A 24,102-nucleotide genomic window follows, 5' to 3' on the forward strand; every position below is an offset into this window, starting at 1 on the left:
GGAGATGTGGGAAAACTGGGACAGTGATACATTGTTGGTGGAATTGTGAACACATCCAGCCATTCTGGAGAGCAATTTGGAACTATGCTCAAAGAGTTATCAAACTGTGCATAGCCTTTGATCCAGCAGTGTTTCTACTAGGCTTATACCCCAAAGAGATACTAAAGAAGGGAAAGGGACCTGTATGTGCCAAAATGTTTGTGGCAGCCCTGTTTGTAGTGGCTAGAAGCTAGAAAATGAATGGATGCCCATCAATTGGAGAATGGTTGAGTAAATTGTGGTATATGAACGTTATGGAATATTATTGTTCTGTAAGGAATGGCCAACGGGATGAATACAGAGAGGACTGGCGAGACTTACATGAACTGATGCTAAGTGAAATAAGCAGAACCAGGAGATCATTATATACCTCAACAACGATACTGTTTAGGATGTATTCTGATGGAAGTGGATCTCTTCGATAAAGAGAGCCTTAATTGATCAAAGATGGACAGAAGCAGCTATACCCAAAGAAAGAACACTGGGAAATGAATATAAACTGCTTGCATTTTTGTTTCTCTTCCCGGGTTATTTCTACCTTCTGAATCCAATTCTCCCTGTGCAACAAGAGAACTGTTCGGTTCTGCACACATATATTGTATCTAGGATATACTGTGACCTATTCAACATGTAAAGGACTGCTTGCCATCTGGGGGAGGGGGTGGAGGAAGGGAGGGGAAAAATCAGAACAGAAGTGAATGCAAGGGATAATGCTGTAAAAAAATTACCCTGGCATGGGTTCTATCAATAAAAAATTATTAAAAAAAAAAAAAGAAAAAGAAACATGGTGTTTTCACTTTTTATTTGTTTATTTTTTCTTTCTCATGGTTTTTTCCCCGCCTTTTTGGTCTGGTTTTTCTTGTGCAATATGACAAGTATGTTTGAAAGAGTTGCACATATTTGATCTATATCAGATTGCTTGCTTCCTTGGGGAAAGAAGAGCTGGGGGAGGGAGAGAGAAAGATTAGGAACATGGGAATTTTGCAGGGATAGGACTGAGAACTATTTTTACATGTGTTTGAAGAATGAAATATTATTGAAAATTTAAAAAATAAAATAAAATGAGACTGTTTCTTAGGTTATTGGTTTTGAATTTGGGAAGTTATATTTTTTAAAAAGTGATACTTTTTAAAATGAAATACATGAATTCAAATTACAAAAAGCAAAGTGTTCAAATATTTCTATTATATCTGTCATTACTAGCAGAACTTGCCAGGGGGAAAAAACTGTAAAAGAAGTGAAATTTGTCTGTGACACTGCCTGTTCTGTTTCACATTCTTTTTCTCAGTTATTGTCAACGTATTAGTTGATAATTAGTTAAACTACTCACTCTGGAATTCTTGAACCTCCATCCTAGATGTGTTGAGAACTTGAACTTCCTACCTCAAAAGAAGACCAAGACAAAGAATTTGTACTTTAAAAGGTGAGCAATTAATTAGGATTAAAGTGATTAGCAAAGGAATAGAGAAAACATTCTCATTCACATTACCAAGAGATTGCATCCTAACCTTTTTCAATCTTTCAGAGAATTTATGGATAGAGAAGAAACTGAGAGGAAGCTGTCAATTTCAGGATTTATTAAACTTTTTTCACTCGCAACTCCTTTTTACTCAAGAAATTTTTACGAGACCCCATGTATATAGGTATGTAAAATATACATATCATTTACAGATAATAAAATATAATTTTGTGACCTCTATATTCAATTATGAGACCCTCTATGGGATCACAAACCATAGTTTAAGAAGCTGGGGTCTATTTCATGACTACACTGAGTGGGAAGATTTCTTCTCTCTATATCTTCTCTCAGCTTGTTTTTCATAGCTAACAGGAAAGCTAATTTGGGCAACTAGATGGCTCAGTGGATAGAGCACTGTGTCTGGAATGACAAAGAACCTCTGACATTTAAGTTATGAGACCCTAAGCTTGACAATTTGATCTCTGTTTACCTTAATCCCCTGGAAAAGAAAATGACAAACCCCTCTAGTGTCTACCAAGAAAACTCCATGTATAATATTGTCTAAGGGCTCACAAAGAGCCAGATGTGACGAAACAATAATAAAAGGAGAGCTGCACTGAAATACTTCTTGTATGTTCTTGTACCACATGTCACAGCCTCATTCCATTTAGGGACAAGTTCCTGAGTTTCTTTCCTCTTCACTTTTTAGAATGGGAACTTTGCAAGTGGAGGTAACCCTGTTCAGAGTATTAAGTCATCAGATCATAGATCTACACCCATAAGGGACCTCAGCAACTATCACTTCCAATAAGACCCAAGGGAGATTAATTGACTTGCCCAACATCAAACAGATAGAAATCCCCAGATTGGGCATTTGAAGGCATGTTCTCTGATGACAGAGGCAGTGTTCTTTCTATGAAAAGTCGAATGACATCAAGCTACTTTACTTTGGTCCCCTTTGTGGTGGCTCAGAAACCATTCTTGCTTCATGGGTCTCAGCAACATACTGGAACTGAGTTCCTAGATTGTATCATTGTAGCTTCTGTACTATTTGCTCTTTTTCTTCCCTCGTGTCTTAAAACAATATGCCTTATGTCCAGATACACATGTCATAGGATTTAAGTTCTGATAGCTCTAATCAAGCATGATGGGAAATATAATCAGATGAGATGAGCAGTAAAAAAATGTGAAGTTGGTGAGAAATCTCACTAGTTATGGACATACAAGTGTAAGTACATACCAGAGAAATCCATTCATTTGTATATGGCATGATCAGTCACCAGAGACCTCTTATGAATTGTACATGCATTTATATAAGACATAAAAACGTATATCAGAGTTTTAAATACTTGGGTCATATGCAAATATATAACACATAGCATCATGTAGCAGAGTTGCCTTCTCTAGACCAAACACAGAAGTCATATACAGTACATCACATGACATGTTGAAGTTTCATACAAGATGTGGTCACTGCCTGGTGAAATTTAACTTCTTCACTCCATTAGTTGGGGAGCATCAACTTCATCATTAGCCTAACAGTCCTGGTATTTCTGAGATGAACCACCCGCTCCCCTTTCAATATCTTTAAACCAACTGACCTGAGTCCACCAATTGTACAAGTTGAATGTCGCCATTTCCAGGTCTTCATGTCTCAAGCTTGTAGAAATCCTTTCCTTTCCTTTCTTTGGTCCTCCAAAACTTATATTAAACAGAAAAGGAGGTGCCTTCAACATTCAGTTTTTCCTTACATTCAAATCAATGTGCATCTCAGACAGGGACAGTCCTGGCAGGCTGTCTCAATATACCCTAAGAGAACTCAACAAACACACTTTCTTCTTCATTTGAATATTGATCCTGATTGTACAAATATCTGGTGTTAGCTATCTCTCCACAAATGGGATTATTCTTAAACCTACTTATTCTATTTTCTCTCTCTATTTTTTCCCCCTGATCTCCTTGGGACAACTAAAGTTTTTAATGGGTGGCAAGAGGCAGTGATGTGATATCTATGTAAAGCCTAAACCATTCCCTGAGGCCATGCTTATAGCCACCATTATATTATATTATATATTTATAATAGAGTATATAACAGCCAGCAGAGCCAGAGAAGACAGAAGGCTGAAGGTTGCAGTACAAGCCCTCAGACTCAGAGAGATTCATTCCATCGGCCTCCTCTCTGGGGGCTGGAGCTGAAGCTAAGCCCTCTGACTCAGACAGATTCATTCACTCTATCTCACACCCTGTGGTGGCAGGCCTGTCCTTCTACTTCCCCCACTGAGACCAAGGTTGGTCTGAAAGGCTCTCAAGAAAGCTAATGTTGAATGTTGGAGGGGATGTGGGAAAACTGGGACACTGATACATTGTTGGTGGAGTTGTGAACGAATCCAACCATTCTGGAGAGCAATCTGGAATTATGCCCAAAAAGTTATCAAACTGTGCATAGCCTTTGATCCAGCAGTGTTTCTACTGGGCTTATATCCCAAAGAGATACTAAAGAAGGGAAAGGGACATGTATGCGCCCTGTTTGTAGTGGCTAGAAGCTGGAAAATGAATGGATGCCCATCAATTGGAGAATGTTTGGGTAAATTGTGGTATATGAATGTTATGGAATATTATTGTTCTGTAAGAAATGACCAGAAGGATGAATACAGAAAGGCTTGGAGAGACTTACATGAACTGATGCTAAGTGAAATGAGCAGAACCAGGAGATCATTATACACTTCGACAACGATATTGTATGAGGATGTATTTTGATGGAAGTGGATTTCTTTGACAAAGAGACCTAACTCAGTTTCAATTGATAAATGATGGACAGAAGCAGCTACGCCCAAAGAAAGAACACTGGGAAACAAATGTGAACTATTTGCATTTTTGTTTTTCTTCCCGGGTTATTTTTACCTTCTGAATCCAATTCTCCCTGTGCAACAAGAGAACTGTTCGGTTCTGCAAACATATATTGTATCTAGGATATACTGCAACATATCTAACATATATAGGACTGCTTGCCATCTAGGGGAGGGGGTGGAGGGAGGGAGGGGAAAAATCGGAACAGAAATGAGTGCAAGGGATAGTGTTGTAAAAAAAAAATTACCCTGGCATGGATTCTGTCAATATAAAGTTATTATTAAATAAAATAAAATGAAATATTAAAAAATTTAGCAAACACTATTAAAAAAAAAAAAAAGAAAGAAAGCTAACGTTGCCCCAGGCAAGGAGACAATAAAGAATTTGGACTTTGGACTTTAACACTTGGCTATTCTCATGGTGATTACTAAACTGAATGAAGCCTGCTCCAACACCTCAAGAAAACCAGTAAGAACACAAAGCTGACATTTGAATTTCACTCTTATCTGAATTACTTTTAAAAAAAAGCAAGAGTATACATACACACATGCATACACAGAGCTGGGTACAGAAACAAAGGAAATTATATTTAGGGAAAACATAAAGCAATGGATCAGTGAAGAGTAATGACATACCATAGAGTTGGAAGATCAAGTGATATTTGTATATATTTAAATATATACATGTTGTCTCCCAGATAGAATGTAAACTTTTTAGGAGCAGACTATTTCAGTTTTGTCTCTATAGACACAGTGCTTGATGTAGTGTCTGGCACATTTTAGATGCTTAATCAATCCTTGCTGGATTCAATCAGTTAATCAATAAATATTTATTAAATGCCTACTATAGTGTTAAGCACTAAGATAAGTACTGGTTTGATTATTCTTCTTATTGTTATTAATCCAAACTTAACAAAAGTAGTATAAATGAAATTCCTTTGTCTTACATTAATAATTGCATATTTTTAATACTGAACTTTCACTTTTTTTCAAGATGAAGAGATTTTACTTTAAGGGTACACTTACCACACTCCTTCAATCCTCTTATTTCTCCTATTTTTATTTGAAATGTCTCTCTGAAATAATGCTAATTTCATTATTAGAATACTCTGCAAATTTTCACATTTAATTAAACCAATGAAATATTTTAATTAGCAATGTCAGGAAAACATTTTTTTTTTAAGTTTTTATCTATTTGCCTTGGAAGTCTTGTTGCTATTCAGAAGACTTAAACATTTTTCAAAATTCAGATTTCTTTTTCTAACATCTGTCTCTTATCTAAGTTTTTCTGAATAGATAGTTCTGGTTCACATATATATATATAGTATAATTTACTATACTTCTTAATTTTACATATGTCATGTTTATATTTCTTCAAGTATCCCTTGTCTTCCTTTGTCTACTTGCTTCTGATTAATTTTTCTTGGTATTTAATTTTTGGCCTTCTTGTCCTTTTTATTTGTCATTATATTAGTGGAGTTTAATTATAGTATGTCTAGAAGAGTTGAAAATTTTTTTCAGGGTCTATGGATTTTTTCTATTTGTATAAAATCAATTGTTCATTGTTTATCCTTGACAGTTTTATCAAACTATTCCTTCCTATTCCTCAGATTATTATTTTTTTAATTTTAGGGAATACTAATAATAAGGTTTCTGCATCTTGACTTATTCTCTAGGATACACATTTGAATATCCATGTTTTCTAAGTTTAAAAAATATCACTATGTTATTTAAAGAACTTTTTCTTCCACTCAGTATGCACTGTTTGCAAATCCATTTTCCTTGAGAGTCACGGTAGAAAGAGCTAATAAAGATGAAATGGGAAGACTTGGGTTCAAATCCTGACTATTGCAGTTTCTGCCTCCTGTCACTTAACTTCTTCTGACCCCAATTTCCTTAATCATAAAATGAGAGGATTAGACTCAATGACCTCTAAAATTCCTCCCACCTCTAAAACCATTAATCACTGTAGCAAGTCTATTATTCAATATTCCATTAATTCTGATATATTTTCTATTATATTTTCTGCTTATTTAAAATTTTTTTTCCTTTGGATCTTTTTAGCCTCTTTTAATTCTAGATCCATTTTCTCTTGACTTAAAAAAAAAAAGTTAATTTTTATGAGATTTTCTTTTTTGCTTGTTCTGATTTTCTGACCAAGGATGATTCTTGATTAGTTTCTTTGAATGTATCATTTATTTATTTGAGGATGATGGGATATTTTATACACTTTTTTCTGTATGCATTGTTTTTAGTACTCTATTTTAGGTGTTCCATGGTATTAAAAAATAAACAAACAATTGTGTCCCTATTCATTGTCATGCTTATTTTGAATTCTGATTGATTTAAAACTTAATTTTTTTCCCCTTCTCATTGGTATTTCTATTGTTGTGTGTGGGTTTTTTGGACAGTATGTGAGGAGCTTGTTTCTGCTCAAATCTCTCATTCTGCCATCTTGACTACAAAGCCCGAACAATAGATTTTTATGCTTCCAAAAATGTGTAAATTAAAACTCATGTCAATTTTCTCAGAAAATGATTGGGTAATTATATTTAGCTAACTAACAATTTCACACAATTCAGTCAGTAGGAGGAAATCTGGGAGTTATTTTCTCAATGTTTTCTCTTAGGCAGCAGGACAGTAAATAAGTATCTGAACAAGGTTTTTTTTTTGGTCAAATATGTTAATTTTTATTTGTGACTGGATTCAAAAAGGGATCATACTAATTTTGGGGTCATATTAATTATGCAAATTATCCAGTAGAGACTGGAAATTCACTTCAAATTGACTTCAAAGTTATCTGCCATATTTGACATAGAGTCACTCTGGTGCTTCCCATTTTACTATGCTTTCTTCTACAAATATCACCAGGAAATGGGTTTAATCATCTGTCATCTAGGTTCACAAAGTTGGAGTCATTTTTGACTCTTCCCTCTTTTGAATTCCCATATTCAATTAGTTTCTCAATCCTATCTATTATATCCTCACATTACGTTGCAGTTTTGTCTCCCCTTGGAGGCAGTAGTATCAGAATGAAGATTTAAATTCTGTCTCTCATACTTACTACTTTGTGACTGAGCACAACATTTAATTTTTATGGCTCTCAGTTTCCTTATCTGAAGATGAAAGGGCTGGACTGAAAGATCTCTGAGGTTCTTGGCAGGGTTCAATCTCTGATTCTAGATCTCTGTTGCCATACTCATTTCTCTCTCCTCACATAGCATCTACCTCTTATCACCTTTTCTTTGGTGTTTCAGAAAAGAAACATAATGCACAGTGAAACACTTGACAACCAGACTATGCAGGCTATGAGTGCTCTACTGAGATACAAAAGATATTACTCTCAAGTAGTATCAGAAATGATGATCCCAGTCCTTTCTACTACTCTCCACTTTTAAGAATTTCTTGGTGAATCCAGATAAAGATGACCATATCTCTGTGATCTAAGGGTCTGAGCGGTCTCTGAGGAATATGTAGAAACCTTTATATAACTCCAAAGGAACCCCTGCCCCAGCTTACAAATAACTGTTAAAATGGGATTTGTTCAAGCAAGTCACTGCACTTCAGGGGTATGCAGAAGCCAGCTCTAAATTTGGAGAACTGATTGCTATATTTTCAGTGTGAGCATTCGTACCACAGAAATTGGGTAACTATAAAATCCTATAACTAAAAATATAAAATATAGCCATATAACTATAAATTTTTGTTAAATGTATTGGTTTAAGAAAGTGATAGAAATGGTAATGCAGGTTAAACTTAGAAGTGTGTTGTGGGTAATTCCTTCCTAAACCTTCCAAGTTGTTATACATTTATCAGTATATCCATCCACTCCTTCTTAAAGTAAATGATGAGATGTTCAAACAATCAAAGGCTTTAGATTAAATATGAAATATCTTTGAAAGCCATTGGATGTCTCAGACATGTGAAGAGGAAGGAATTTATGACCAAAGAAGAACTAGAGATCATTATTGATCACAAAATAGAAAATTTTGATTATATCAAATTGAAAAGTTTTTGTACAAACAAAACTAAAGCAGACAAGACTAGAAAGTAATAAACTGGGAAAACATTTTTACAATCAAAGGTTCTGATAGGCCTCATTTCCAAAATATATAAAGAATTGACTCTAATTTATAAGAAATCAAGGCATTCTCCAAATGATAAATAATCAAAGGATATGAACAGACAATTCTCAGATGAAGAAATTGAAACTATTTCTAGCCATATGAAAAGATACTCCAAGTCATTATTAATCAGAGAAATGCAAATTAAGACAACTCTGAGATACCACTATATACCTCTCAAATTGGCTTCGATGAAAGGAAAAGATAATGCCGAGTGTTGGAGGGAATGTGGGAAAACTGGGACACTGATACATTGTTGGTGGAGTTGTGAACACATCCAGCCATTCTGGAGAGCAATCTGGAACTATGCTCAAAAAGTTATCAAACTGTGCATACCCTTTGATCCAGCAGTGTTTCTACTGGGCTTATACCCCAAAGAGATACTAAAGAAAGGAAAGGGACCTGTATGTGCCAAAATGTTTGTGGCAGCCCTCTTTGTAGTGGCCAGAAACTGGAAAGTGAGTGGATGCCCATCAATTGGAGAATGGCTGAATAAGTTGTGGTATATGAATGCTATAAAATATTATTTTTTTGTAAGAAATGACCAGTGGGATGATTTCAGAAAGTCCTGAAGAGACTTACATGAACTGATGCTGAGTGAAATGAGCAAGACCAGGAGATCACTATACACTTCAACAACAATACTATATGATGATCAATTCTGATGGATGTGGCCCTCTTCAACAATGAAGATGAACCAAATCAGTTCCAATAGAGCAGTAATGAACTGAACCAGCTACACCCAGTGAAAGAATTCAGGGAGATGACTATGAACTACCACATAGAATTCCTAATCCCTATATTCCTAGAAACCTTACCTAGAGACTTACCTAGAGACCTAGAGTCTTCACTTTTGGTTCCCTGAGGGAAATTCTTTTATCAACTTTCTTATTTGCTGGTTAATGAGGCCTTTGTTGTCCCCACCCACCCCCATCACTGCTTTCTCTAGGCTAGGGGATTGGGTAGCTCAATGAAACTATGAACCATACAGGGTTACCCAAGTTGGAGAGATCACAGTGGAAACCTCTGACAAAAGGTGATGCATTGGAAAAGGAAATGGCAGGACAGCATTAAAATGATTAAAGATAAGCCACAGGGGGCAGCTAGGTGGCTCAATGGATAGAGCATCAGCCCTGAAGTCAGGAGGACCTGAGTTCAAATTTGGCCTCAAACACTTAATGTTTCCTAGCTGTGTGACCCTGGGCAAGTCACTTAACCCCAACTGCCTCAGCCAAAAAATAAATTAAAAAAATATATGCCACAGGAAGATGAACCCCACAGGTTGGAAGGTCTTCAGTACCCTACTAAGGAAGAGTGGATATCAACTTATAAGTTATTTCAGTAATAATAAAGCAGCTGGGACATAGCTAAAAGGAAAGCCAGTTGTGGATATATCTGGTGATGAAAAGTCCAATACTGTAAAGATCAATATTGCACAGGAACTTGGAATGTATGAAAAGATCTATGAACTTAGATGTGATCAAAAATAAGAAGCAAAGATTAAACATTAACATCTTGGGTATCAGTGAACTTAGACAAGAATGGGTGAATTTAATTTACATGATAATTACATATATTACTGTGGCCAAGAATTCCTTAGAAGAAATAGAATAGCCCTCATAGTCAATAAAAGAGTGAGAAAAGCAGTACTAGAGTACAATCTTTAAAATGACAGAATGGATATCTGTTTGGATCCAGGACAAACTGTTCAATAGCAAAGTAACACGGCTAAAAATTTGAAAAAGAATACCTGTTTGAAACCAATACAACATTACAATAATACAAATCTAAGCTCCAATCACTGATGCTTAAAAGACCAAAACATCTTCTGGAAATAATGTGAAAAAAAATATCACAATCAAAAGATAATTGGAATAACAGGCAAATCTGGCTTTGAAATACAACTCTCTCTCTCTTTCTCTCTCTTTTTTTCTCTTTCTCTCTCTCTCTTTTTGCTAAGGCAATTGGGGTTAAGTGACTTGCCCAGGATCACACAGCTAGGAAGTGTTAAGTGTCTGAGGTCATATTTGAACTCAGGTCCCCCTGACTTCAGCACTGGTATTTTATCTACTGTGCCACCTAGCTGCCCCTAACAACATTCTTTTTCAAAAATCCAAAAGTCAACTCGACACATGGACATCACTAGATGATCAATATAGAAATCAGATTGATTATATGATTTGTAGCCAAAGGTGGAGAAGTTCTTTATAGTTAATTAAAACAAGATTGGGAGCTAACTGTAGATCAGGTCATGAGCTTCTTATTGCAAAATTCTAACTTAAGTTGGAGAAAGTAGAGGAACCATCAAATCATATTGATAAGACTGAATAACATCCCTTATGAAGTGGAAGTGACAATAAATTAAAGGGATTAGAGCTTCTAGATTACCTAAAGAACTATGGACTGAAAATCACAATATTGTACAAGAGACAGTAACCAAAAATATTCCAAAGAAACAGAAGAGCAAATAAAGCAAAATGGCTGATAAGAGTTTACAAATAGCTCAGAAAAGAAGAAAAAGAAAATTGCTCTTAAATGAGCAATGCAAAGAATAGAAAACAAAAGAAAGGGAAAAACAAGAGATCTCTAAGATAATTAGGGATATCAAGGGAATGTTTCATGCAAAAAATGGGCATGATAAAATAGAAAAATATAGGGATTTAACAAAAGCAGAAGAGATTAAGAAGAGGCGACAAGTATATACAAAAAGATATGTACAGGAGAGATCTTACCATAACCATTAACTATGGTGGTGTGGTTACTAAACTGGAGATTCTGGAGAATGAAGCAAATGGATCTCAGGAAGCACTGCTAACAATAAGACTAGTGGAGGTGACAGAATTCCAGCTGAGCTATTTAAACTCCTAGAAGATAATTCTATTAACGTGCTATACTCAGTATGCCATGAAATTTGGAAACTCAACAGTGGCCAATAGATTGGAAAAGATCAGTTTACATCCCAGTCCTAAAGAAGGGCAATGCCAAGGAATATTCAAATTATTGAACAATTGCACTCATTTCACATGCCAGCAAGCTTATGCTTATGATTTTGTAAACTAGGCCTCATCAATATGTGAACCAAGAATTACCCGAAGAGCAGGCTGTTGTTATTGTTAATCAAGCTATAATCAATCTAACTCATCACCCAGCCTACTACACTTAGATCACCTCAGTACCCTGCTAATTGGTTTCCCTTTTTCCATTCTCTTCCCATCCACCACATAGCTGCCAAAGTGACTTTTTGAGAATCTATCATTTTCCCAATTCAAAAATTTTCAGCAGTTTCCTACTGCCTCTAGTATAAAATACAACTCTCTCACCCTGGCATTTAAGGCATTTCACAATTATGTTCTCATCTGACGTTCCAATGTTCATATTATTTCTCATCTTCCCCAAAATTTGCTGTTCCAGTCAGCTGTTCCTTATGGACAACCTCCCATCTCTTGCCTCAGAGTTTAGTGACTTTCTAAATTTGGGATGTCCTCCCTCCTTATCTCTCCTTGGCATATATGTCTCATTTTCCCCTTCAAAGCACAGCTTAGGTACTACCTTCTACATATGGCCTTTCTTAATTTTTCCCTCATTATCATTCTCTCCTGCTTGAATTTGTATTTTGTTTTTATTTACTTGACTACATGTTATATTTCTTCTAGGACAATATAAACTTGAGGAAAGGAATTGTTGTGTTTTTGTATTCCCAAGTGTATTAGTAATAATTAGTAATAAATATTTATTGAACTGGATTGAAATAATCCAAATAGTTATAAGAAATCAGTTTAAAGAGGGAGAAAAAAAATCAGTGAAACACAGTTCCAGGACTTTAAAATTTCAATTCATATGCAAATCACTTATTACTTCACAAATAACTTAATCAGGAATTTTATATCAAGTATTTTTTTATTTCCATCATTTTCTTTATTTAAGTGGAATCTGGTCATACTGTGAAAGCCCTCCCTTCTTTTATCAAACTGTCACATAGCCCTATTAACTAAATCCTGCTAACATATTAGATGAGCATTTTGGGATGATAATTTTTTAACATGTGAACAGGTTTTCATGTGTCTATGCTCATTTCAATAATGTGGCTCCCAATCCAGCACCTGAACGATGTGATTTTTGACTGCTAAATCTTTTTTTTTTTTTTTTTTTTTTTTTTTAGCCTTTTTGCTGCTTGACCAATGCAGCTTTTGACATCATCTATTGCCCACTCTTTTCTTCTCATGACTTTCAAGACATCACTTTTTCTTGGTTCGTCTCTTCTCTATCTGAATGTCCCTACTCAATCTTCTTTGCTGGATTCTTCTTCTATCTACTAAATATGGACTCTCTGGAGAAGAGGTATGAGGTCAGCAAATTCCTCATTTTAGCCAACAATAGATACTTTTGGCTCAGGAGAGCTTGATTACTTCTATTTTTTTCCTACTCTTTCTTTTGGTAATCCCATCAACTCCAACTCCCATGGCTTCAATTAGCATCCCTCTGTATGTCTGGCCATGTCATTTCCTAGTTGAAAAAACTCCAATAGGTTCCTGTTTCCTCCTAGATAAAAATGTAGACACTTTTTAAAGGTATGGCTTTTCAATTTGGAACTATGCTCAAAAAGTTATCAAACTGTGCATACCTTTTGACCCAGCAGTGTTACTATTGGGCTTATATCCCAAAGAGATCATAAAGAAGGGAACATGTATTGGAATACCTGCCATCTAGGGGAGGAAGTGGGGGGAAAATTTGGAACAGAAGGTTTTGTAAGAGTCAGTGTTGAAAAATTACCCATGCATATGTTTTGTAAATAAAAAGCTATAATAAAAAAATAAAATTAGTAGATGGAAAAAAAAATAAAGGTATGGCTTTTAAAACCTTTCACAATCTGACATCCCATGATCTTTACAGGTTTGCTGGATTTTATTCTCCTTCCCATAATGACCTTGCTTTTTACTGTCAATGACATGCCATCTCTGGGCACTATGCCTTTGCATAGTGTCCCCCTTACTGGGATGTACCTCACTTCTCCCTTTTTAAAACCTTAGCTTCATTTAAAGCTCAGCTAAAGAGCTACTCCTACAGAAAACCTATTATGATTCTCTGAGTTGCTAGAGATCTTTATCAGGAAATTACTTTGCATATATTTTGCATCTAATTTTCTATGTACATGTTATTTCTTCCTAATAAAATATAAGGTCTTACCCATTACTTCACTTTTGTCTGCCTAACCCCAGTATCTAGCACAGTGCCTTGCAAATAATAGGTGCTTAAAACTGGTTGAATTGTTGAAAATAACCTAAAAAATTGGATGTTTTGCTCAAGGGGACCTCATTTGCTTTCTGTGAGAACAGGAGTTCAGTGGTGGCTTTCTCTTCATCACAATATATATTCAAGGCTATAAGGACTGGAATGGAAAAATGAAAGACATATCAAAATATATGTATCTCTTCTAGTTCATCATTATTTTATAGATGAAGAAACTGAGGTATACAGTAGTGAACCGACTTGTCCAGCGTCAAAATGGTAGTAAGGAGCAGATCTGTAACTGGATCTGTTAATCCACCAACTCCAAAATTAATGTTCTTTCTCTTTCTTTTTCTGGGGATGGAACTAACAAGATGGACGGTGATTCTAGATGTGTCCATCTCAGAACTGCTGTTTCATCACCTATACAAGACCCTGGCTCATCTAGGTTAGATAAATGCCCTCTACCATGTACTTGCTTTAATCCTCTTGGGATAGAAGAAGAGTAGCTCTTCTCTGAGTCTTCACAGCAAGAGGAAAGGAGAATCTTGATATAATGGCAGGAATTCCTGTCAATTCCAGTGCCAATGGGAAACAGGGAGCAGGATCCTTTCCATTAAAAGTCCACTGAATAGACTACACCTCTCGGTTTAATAGTGAGTCTTTTTGATGTAAGTATTTCTTGTTATTATCATGATCCTTGGGGACTAATAAGGGCATTGCTTCCAAATTCCAGGGCACTCAAGTCTTTCACTGCTGAGTCCCAAGTCATAGGTAGCTCTATATATAGACTTGGTGGGATGCACTTCAATCCACTCCCTACATATTTAACCATGTTTAATCATAACCATATTTAAAAGGATCAATTTGGCTTAGATATATGTAGTGTTTATCCAGCTTAAGAATTTATGGATGAATACTAGGGTGGGGAACGGAGAGAATAGTAAAAGACAATTTGACAATTCTTTTGTAATAATATAGGTGAAATATTATATCAAGCTAATGTTAATTTTCCTTTCTGAATGGTAGGGATGAGCTGGCAAATGTTTAACAACTGGTTTTGGAGGTGGAAAGGTGGGAGAACAACAACTATACACTGAAAATTTAAAGGTTTAATCTGCATTTCTTCATCACTTTCTTAAGTCTATACTTGTAGCTTTTGCTGATTTCCAAGATGTAATTGCTTTTATTGAAAATTAAAAGTGGCTTCTCCTGAGACTCTTTGAGCTGACTCCAGCTAATTCCAGCACACTTTTGTTTATGACCTTCAGAGTTTCTCTTCTTTGTGCCCATTTCCACTTCTATAAAGTAGATAACACTTACTAGAGTCAACTTCCAATTAATTAAATTTAAAAATTAAATGACTATAAAGTAATGAATTTATAAATTTAGATAGCATGCAAATGCTAACAATAGATTATTTGCAAATGCCCTTAATAATTTATTAAATAGTTTTTGTTCAAGAAACTACCCTGTAAGTACTTTTTGGATCATAGGTTTTCTTTATTTTTTTATTCTTCTTTATATAGTCTTTCCCCCATCTTTATTCCATTTGATTGATGATGGTTGGTGATACCATCATTACCTTTCTCAGTTACCATTCTCTCTGCTTAGGGCATCTTTGTGGTAAAGTGGTTTAGCAGAATGTTTAATTTCTTAGATAAGAGAATTATTTCCCTTCCTTCCTTCTTTCCCTCCTTCCTTTCTTCTTTCTTTCCCTCTTTCCTTCCTTCCTTCCTTTCCTCTCTCTTTTTTTTTTCCTTTCTTCTTCTCCTTTTTTTTTTTTTTTTAGGAAATGCTTTTTTATACTGACCTTGGGAAAACGATATATAAATTGTTCTTTCATTAGAAGAAATTACAAATCTGTAAAGGTGCTTCAAAGGATAGAGATCAGGTAACAAAACTACAAATCTCAATAGATTCTTAATTTGTCACCTTATAAAACTCATCTGAAGCTATTAATTAGCCACATAAGTAACATAGGCTTCAAAATGTAAAATCAGACAAGATCTATCAAAATGGGAAAAAAAAATGAACTATTTTTTCACTAACAGAAAAGCAGTATTGGTGAGTGAAAAGAGAGAGGTGGCATGAAGTTTAACAATGAGACATTTGAAAACAATATGAAATAAATTTGACTTATCATAAATTTTCATGTTGCTGCTCTAATAAAATACGGGGGTGGTGAAGAACCTAGATGATTCTTATAAGGTCTAATGTTTTATGAAGCCATAGGTCTAAAGTGTTTAGAAGTCTCTTATGAGAGATTTTACTTAGCCTTATAATCAGTAAGAACTGTAAAATGAGATGGCTGGACCAAAGGATCTAAGGTCCCTTCCAGCTCTGACATTCTACAGTTCTAAGATCACCCCAGGAGAAGGGATTTCAGGGGTCTTTGGAGATGAAAGGTAATTTTGCAGATGTGGAGTGGGAGGTTACAGATATAGAGTGGGAGGTTGTTCTGAACTAGGGGATGACAGGAAAGATGTGAAACAAGGCTTGAGGTATGGAGAAGAAAAAGCTGATAAAGGGAAAGGAGACAAAATGGTGTTTAACAACTCTAATATAAGAAAGGCAAAGCTGTTCATTTTTCCCTCCTGCCTTCTGCACTGTGGGCCATTACTATCATTCCATTTTTGCAAGCTAGAAACTTCACTCTTAAGTTTCTTCCATTTTTACTCTTCATCATATGCAGTCTGTTATTAAATTTTACTGCTTATTTGAACATATATCCTGTACTTGATTCTTTCCCTGTTCCTCCAAAGCCAGACCTTGACCTAGAATTGGTGACGTCTTCTTTGGATCAACTTCTGGTACAGCTCCCACTTAGCCTTACTTCCTTAATCCTACTTCCCTACTCATAATTCTACATGTAGTAATGAAAAGGCATCTTTTCAGCCTACTGTTTCATCTCCTAAAAGTTCAAACATCATGAATAATTTGAGAACAGAAAGAAAGGGAAAGAGGCTCTGTGGTGTCCCATGTTTCCTTTTAACTTCCCATTTGATTTAAAAATGTAAATAAGGATGGTCCATATCAGGAAGGGATCTGTAGTGAATAAGTATGCAACTTAGTGAACCCTCAAGTTCCAGTATTCATGGAAAGGCTAGTGGTTTTGCTTTTCTAAGCTATAGTAAAATACTGACTCCCCTTTTCTAAACTTAAACAAAATTGAGGAGGAACACATAAAACAATAGAAAACCCACTGAAATCACTTGCAAATAATTACTAAGTCTTATAAATAGGTAGAAAAATTTTATTATGCCACAAAAATTAACTACCAGTCTATCCTCTCTGTAGGAGGTATAACAGGCAATAAATTAAGGAAATAAATCATTTAAAAAATTATTTGGCTGGAAGAAATATTAACTTGTCCTGAGCAAGTGACTATTTTACACCATAAATATTTATTTCACTTGACTTTATCAGAATTAAAGAAGCTGTATTACCATTTGCTTGGATGTTATACCCTAAGAATCATAGGACCTTACTATCTGACATGCAGCTGAAACTTTTTATATATATTGTCTCCCACATTAGAATGTGAACTCTTACAGAGCAGTGTTCATTTTTGTTTGTATCCCTACCACTTAACACTTTTTTATACAGTAAATATTTAATACATACAATTTCTTTAGTTTACTTATTCTTTATGAGCAATCCATCTTCTGCTTCCGAGTAACTTTTACTCTCCTTTCTTCTCTTCCCCTTCTTTCCCTTTCCCCCCTCACCCCAATCTCATTCTTCTTCCCACCATCTCTTTTCCTAAGATTGTTTACTCCACTTTGGAACTCTTGGGGCTGAGTTTGACTGGTAAGTCAACTTGAAGGACTATATCTCCTTGCCCCCAGACTTTGGTTCACATCTTGACTTTTGGCTTGCTTCAAGGGGCATGCTCTTCTCTTCTTCTCCTTTACTCTAGGAACAGTGGTCACATCAAAGTTACCATTACTTCTGAAAAGGTCATAACAACTGACTGTCCATTTTAGTGACTCTTAAAACAAAAGCACCCTTTTCTGACTACCTCTTCTACAGGTGAATTGTCTCCTATTAAAATGTAAGAGGGAAGAGACCATCTCATTTATTATTTGTATTCTCAATTCCTATCACAGTACTTTAAACAAAATAGGTGCTTAACTAATGCTTTTTCAATCATTCATCTTTTTATACTTATTTGTAAATGTGGGGATAATGCAATACATTGTACAGAAATGGGGGAGACAAGAATAAATGAGATTGTGTCTTGAAAATATTTTAATTTAGAAAAGATGATTAGATAGGATTTATACTTCTGTGAGTTCATGATGTCATTGATGCAGGTATTTCTTCCACTGGTGCAGGTTACAACCTATTTATGCCTTTTCTCTATGATGTTGTCCAAATGCTTCATAGAGAACCTGTCAATGCTCTAGGGATCTTTCTCTGATATCTTCATTCTTTTGTTGATCAAAGTGCATCATGTATATTGGCTATCTGTTGCAATGTGACCAACCCAACTCCTTTTACCTGTCATTTATGTCCTTGAGGGCAGCTGTGGAGTAGGAGTCCTGGATATGAGACAGACCTTCCTACTTCTTTCTTTTTTTTTTTTCTAAATTTATTTTTGTTGAGAGAGAAAAATCAGAGCAAAAGAGAAAATCTACAGGAGAGAAAAAAAAAAAACCAGAAAAAAGAAGTGAACATAGCACGTGTTGTTCTGCATTCAATCTCCATAGTTCTTTTTTGGATGCAGATGGCATTTTCTGTCCAAAGTCTTTCGGGATTACTTTGGATCACTGAACCGTCTTTTCATAATTGATCATCACATATTCTTGCTGTTATTGTGTACAATGTATTCTTGGTTCTGCTTGTTTTGTTCAGCGTCAGTTCATGCAAATCTTTCCAGACCTTTCTAAAAATCAACCTGTTCATCATTTTTTTTAATAGAACAATAATATTCCCATTACCTTCATATATCACAACTTGTTCAGCCATTCCCCAACTGATGGGCATCTATTTTCCAATTCTTTGCCACTACAAAAAGAACTGCTACAAACATTTTTGCACATGTGGATCCATTTCTCTCCTTTATGATTTCTTTGGTATACAAACCCAGTAATGGCACTGCTGAGCCAAAGGTTATACACAGTTTTATAGCCCTTTGGGCATAATTCCAGATTGCTCTTCAGAATGATTGGCTCATTTCACAATTCTACCAATGATGTATTAGTGCCTCAGTTTTCCCATATCTCCTCCAACATTTATCATTATCTTTTCCTGTTATCTTAGCCAATCTGAGAGGTGTACAGTGGTACCTCAGAGTTGTTTTAATTTGCATTTCTCTAATTGATAATGATTTAGAGCATTTCTTCATATGACTACAGATGACTTTAATTTTGTTATCTGAAAATTGTTTGTTCATATCTTTTAAGCACTTATCAAATGGGGAATGACTTGTCAGACTATCCTACTTTCTAGCTATATTAGGTATATCATTTTCCTCTGATCCACAATTACAACAGAGAAGGTAGGATTATCTTAAGGTTGTACTGGTAAGTATTTAATAAGTGGTTTTTTTGGGGAAAAATGTATGCATGAAGTAAGAAAGTAAGCATTTATTAGTCTATGAATTTATTAAATGCATAGAAAATACCTACTATGTATTGGACTCTGGGCTAAGCATTTTACAAATATTATTTTACTTCATCCTTATATCTGTGCTTGGAGATAGGTACTATCCCTGCTTTACAGTTGAGGAAACTGAGGCTGATAAATGTAAACTAACTTGTCCAAGGTCACACAGTAAATTTCTAAGGACCATATTTGAGCTCAGATTCAAACCTTTAAAATTTAATATGGATTATTAACATTAAGCTCTAATTTGTAGTGTTTTATGATTTGTGAGGTATAAATAAACAGAAATTGAACAACTGGTTCTAGCAATCTGGTGAGTTTATGCTAAGTCTGTAATCAGGAAGAACTTACTTCAAATCCAGCTTGAGACACTTACTATGTAACCTCATGGAGGTTATTTAAATCTACCTTCCAGGGTTGCTGTGAAAATTAAATGGGATAATAATTGCAAAGCCCTTAGTATAGTGCTGGGCATATAATATAAATAATGTATTTGTTAGCTATTATTATTAATAGTAGCCATAAACTGGTTCAAGCACTTTCCTGGACCATATTATCTGTATCTGCATAAAAGCTACTCCAAAATAGATGATCCTATGTCAGTAATACCACTTTTTGAGTGGTATAATATATATTATATATAATATACATTTACATATAATATATAATATTTATGTATAAGAAATAATTTATATCTAGTAATTTGCTTCTGATTATTTATTGCTTACTATCTATCTTTTTCTGGATTTTAAATTACCTATAATTTTGATTCTTTTGAAATGGGAACGTTCTATGATTCTCAACCATATAGCATCACCAGAACGCTTCCATTAAAGCATGGGCTTTTGCATCAAAGAGAAACTTGGGATCATTGAAAGCACCATTGAATAATTTTCCAAATATAATCTAGTATGCTCTTCTCTCCTATTTTGGATCCAATTCATTGTCTCTTTTCATATGTGCAGATAAATATAATACAAACTAGGACATGATAAATGCATAAATAAAAATACAGAGAGGTACAAGTGAGAAATTACTTCTATTTGAAGATATTGGGAGACACTTTGTACTAGAGCTATAAGTTCTTAAAGATTAGAGACATTTCTTTTAATTTGCCTTAATATGATATTATAAGGGGGCAGCAAGATGATGCAGTGGATAGAGTTCTGGGCCCAAGGTCAGGAAGACTCATCTTATTGAGTTTGAATCTGACCTGAGACACTTACTAGCTGTGTGATCCTAGACAAGCCACTTAATCTTTTTTGCCTTAAATTTCCTCATCTGTAAAATGAGCTGGAGAAGGAAGTGGCAAATTACTCTAATGTTTTTGCCAAGAAAATCCCAAATGGAGTCACAGAGAGTTGAACACAACTGAACAAACGACTTAACAATTACAGTGGGATGTGTGTATATGCTCTGATTTTGATTGGCCCATATAGATTACTTATGTCCATATAGGTCTGTTTTGATGGGGCTCACAGAGAAGAAAGCAGATACATCTCTAACACCTCCTTCTATCCTTCACCAAAGGCAGCTCTGATTCATAACTGGAGGGCTTATCCCTTGCGGCAAGAGCCTTGCCACTAAAACTTTTACTAAAGAGAATATTGGGCTAGAATTATATCTCTCTATTCTCTTATATTGTTAATTTAGGAGGAATAATTTTAAGTTTCAAGCTAAACTCCTGATTGCTTTTACTTAATGGTGAAAGGAGAAATATCCATGGCTTGACCCCTTTCCTACCAAATATCAATTTCACAACAAAAACATATACCAAACAGCAATTAAACTCATTTTTCCAAGTCAATAGCAAAGCAGAAATAGAGAAACAGTACACATAAAAGAATATACATTGGAAAACATGGAGCAAAGAACTTCTTTCCTTGGGAGAGAAATATCTAAGCTCAACAAAGAGAAAACATCTCAAATGTCCCCCAACTGGAAGTTACCTGAAGTTTTAAGTGAAGTAAGTTGGGGATAGGGAGATGATAAAGATTCCCAATGTCTCTCATGTCATCTTCTTCCAAGGTCTTTCCTTTCCTTCAAGGTCCAGAAGGGAGGATGGAGTTACATATTTCTTTTAAAGCTGGAAACCAAAAGAATTCAGGAATTTTTGTCTTCTTCCACTTTAACTAGCTCCAAAGTGTGGAGCACTGAATTCCACCAATTAGGAGAGAGTCTCATACAATTGGTCCTTCAAGCCAAGGCTTGACTGGATGTACAGAATCAACTGAAAACAGATAATTGATATATTGATTATAATTAGAAAGGTTTGCCTAAATGGACCAGGGAAATAAAGAAGATGAGAGGCAAGGATAAATAGGCAGGATAAACTGCCAAATTTAAATAACATAATATATGGTGTCAGAAGCTACTGACACCATAAAATTGGCCTCTTTTTTAGTGGCCTATGTTAAATCATGTTTTCAGAATTTTTAGTTTGGGAGTAGAAGGGAAAACTACTTCTTTAGGATCCAGCACTACACCTGAATCAGTCTAGGCTCTTAGTAGTTTGGAATCAATACTAGAATAACATGAGACACATAGATTATTCAACAGTTAACAAAAGTAGATTCAATGTTATAGCACTATTTGAGAAGGATTTCAACAAGGGCAAACATTGAGGACACTTCAAGTTGATTCACCTGAGTGAATATTCCTTTCCTGACTTGTTCCTCTTTTTTCTACCAAGCAAGCATCTTGGGGTTCAGAGGAACTGGTGCTCCCCTTGATTGCTTAGTATTCAAATATCCAGGAAATGGTCAAAAGCTTGAGCTAACCTGGAGGATAGTCTCAATATCTTTTAGTGAAACTAGACTAATGAGTCAAGGGTTAGGATATTGTTTCTGCTTAAATATAGACTGGAATTGCAGGGATTTGCCTGACATTTTATTCCACAAGGGTTTTTAAAAACTCTTATTGGGTTAGAAAGATGTGGTTGCATTTTGATTACAGAGCATCAAAGCTGGTAAAAGTGAGGGAAGTCCAAGTAATAACTAAATCAAGACTTTAGTGTTAAGGATTGAAAGAACCAAGTGAGCTGAGAAATGTTAAAACTGAAGAAGTGCTTGGATTTTGGGATTTGGAACAGAGAAAGGAAAATGTGAAAGTGAATGTGATGTTCAAAATCTCAGGTACAGTTATTTCTGTAAATGCTAGACTCTAAGAAAATTACATCTTAAATACCATAAGATAGTTGAAAAAAAAGTGATAGTCTACTTGGAGATTAATTTGCTGAGGTCAGGAATTAAGATGTAGGCATACCAGCTTCCTCCTGTTGCAGTCTGAATCCTACCTTCTTTCTTCCTTCTCCCTCCATATCAGCAAGCAGTCTTTCAAATGTGTGTCTTTGATTACAAAGTCTTTAGCCTAGAATATGGATAGCCTTCATTTTCCATCTTCCTACCTCCACAACCTAATCTAGCCACTGATACTGGTTGAATTGATGAATGGATAATAGCTTCATGTAAGTTGTTACTGGGGAAGATCAAATTAATTCATACTGTAGTGATGGTGGATGAGCAGTATCATCTTGTACTGGAAGGACCCCCCCTTTCTCCTCCCCCTCCCCACAAATCCCATCTCGACTGACTAGGGCATCAACTAATTACTTGCTTAACATAATTTAAAGTTTGCTAAATAAGCATTGTAAACTGATACCAACCAACAGCCTTGGAATATCTTACTTTTTTGGGGGGGTTAAGTATGTTTTGGAGGAAAACGGAGATGACACATAAAGGGAAAAATTAACCCCAAATACTCTTTACGGATGTATTTTATTGCTGGGGTTATGAGAAATTTAGGTCTAAAAAAGTGCTTAAGGACCACTAGTTAGTGGTTTGTTAGTAGAACAACAATAATGACAATAAATAACGTTTATATAATACCTACTATGGTGCTATGGATTGTATTAAACCTTTACAATTATCTCATTTAGTCCTCATTACAATCCTGGAAGATAGGAGCTATTAACCCCATTTTACAAATAGGGAAATGCAGGCAAGCTGACTTGCCCAGAATCACACAGCTATTAAGTAGAACTGAGATCCAGACCAGTACACTTTCCGAAGAACCATGATGAATAAATGCATTTTTTGTGCTTCCTTCATTGGGTATAAATTCTCTTCGAGGATAAGCAGTGGTGGCAGGAGAACTATACCAATATTAATGAGAACCAAAAAACAATAAATAACTACAAGCGCTCTTTACAAATTAATTTCATCCCGGCTTGGGTATGGAGCCACTTATTAAAGGAAGTCTATTCCCAGTTTCTCATAACGACGCGGTTGCGCAACGTAGGAAAGGAGGACTTACTTAGTAAGAGTGCATGGAGGAGAAAAGAGAGGGCTTCAGGAACAGAGAAGGCGGGACAGTATGGCCAGACCTATAAGGGAAAGAGGGAGGAAGGACCTCGTGCTGCAGGAGGCGGAAGACTACGGAGCTAGCGGAGGCAAGGGAGTCCCGCCTCCGAAACGAGGCCGCGCGCCCCTTCACCCTCCCTCTCTCTCACGCGCACTCCCTCGGGGCGGGGTCAGCCAATGGGAAGAGGGGGCGGTGCTCGGGAGCTCAGGCTGCGGCAGCTGCCTGGGCTCCTTCGGGCGGCCGGGCCCGCCTATTCCGCTGCCACCGTCGTGCGTGGTGCTGGGACTACGGAGCCGCGTTTAATCCCTCCCTCCCTGCCTCTGCTCTCCCCGCCTCTTGCTACCGTCAGCTTTCCTCTCCCCGTGCGCCGGGGATCTCTGTGTCATAGCCGCCCCCTCAGCAAGGTGAGGCCCCATGGGGAGATCGCGGCTCG

At 35.9% G+C, this 24,102-nt stretch overlaps 1 protein-coding gene and 1 long non-coding RNA gene across 2 annotated transcripts in view; one reads left to right on the forward strand and one right to left on the reverse strand.

The window, feature by feature from the left end:
• Positions 1 to 16,937: 16,937 nt before the first annotated feature.
• Positions 16,938 to 23,778, reverse strand: LOC127557795 (uncharacterized). The gene is made up of 3 exons (XR_007952627.1): positions 23,622 to 23,778; positions 21,257 to 21,393; positions 16,938 to 18,333 (listed from the first exon to the last, which is right to left on the reverse strand). It is a non-coding gene; the product is annotated as an uncharacterized LOC127557795 (long non-coding RNA).
• Positions 23,779 to 23,900: 122 nt separating this feature from the next.
• The window catches only part of OLA1 (Obg like ATPase 1), a 234,796-nt gene continuing 234,594 nt past the window's right edge, over positions 23,901 to 24,102 (forward strand). The window contains exon 1 of the mRNA XM_051991094.1: positions 23,901 to 24,073. The gene's annotated coding sequence lies outside the window, so the exon portion shown is untranslated. The remainder of the gene's footprint in view (positions 24,074 to 24,102) is intronic.

The sequence above is a fragment of the Antechinus flavipes genome, chromosome 3 (genome assembly GCF_016432865.1).
Source record: "Antechinus flavipes isolate AdamAnt ecotype Samford, QLD, Australia chromosome 3, AdamAnt_v2, whole genome shotgun sequence".
In the NCBI taxonomy this organism is placed as follows: domain Eukaryota; kingdom Metazoa; phylum Chordata; class Mammalia; order Dasyuromorphia; family Dasyuridae; genus Antechinus; species Antechinus flavipes.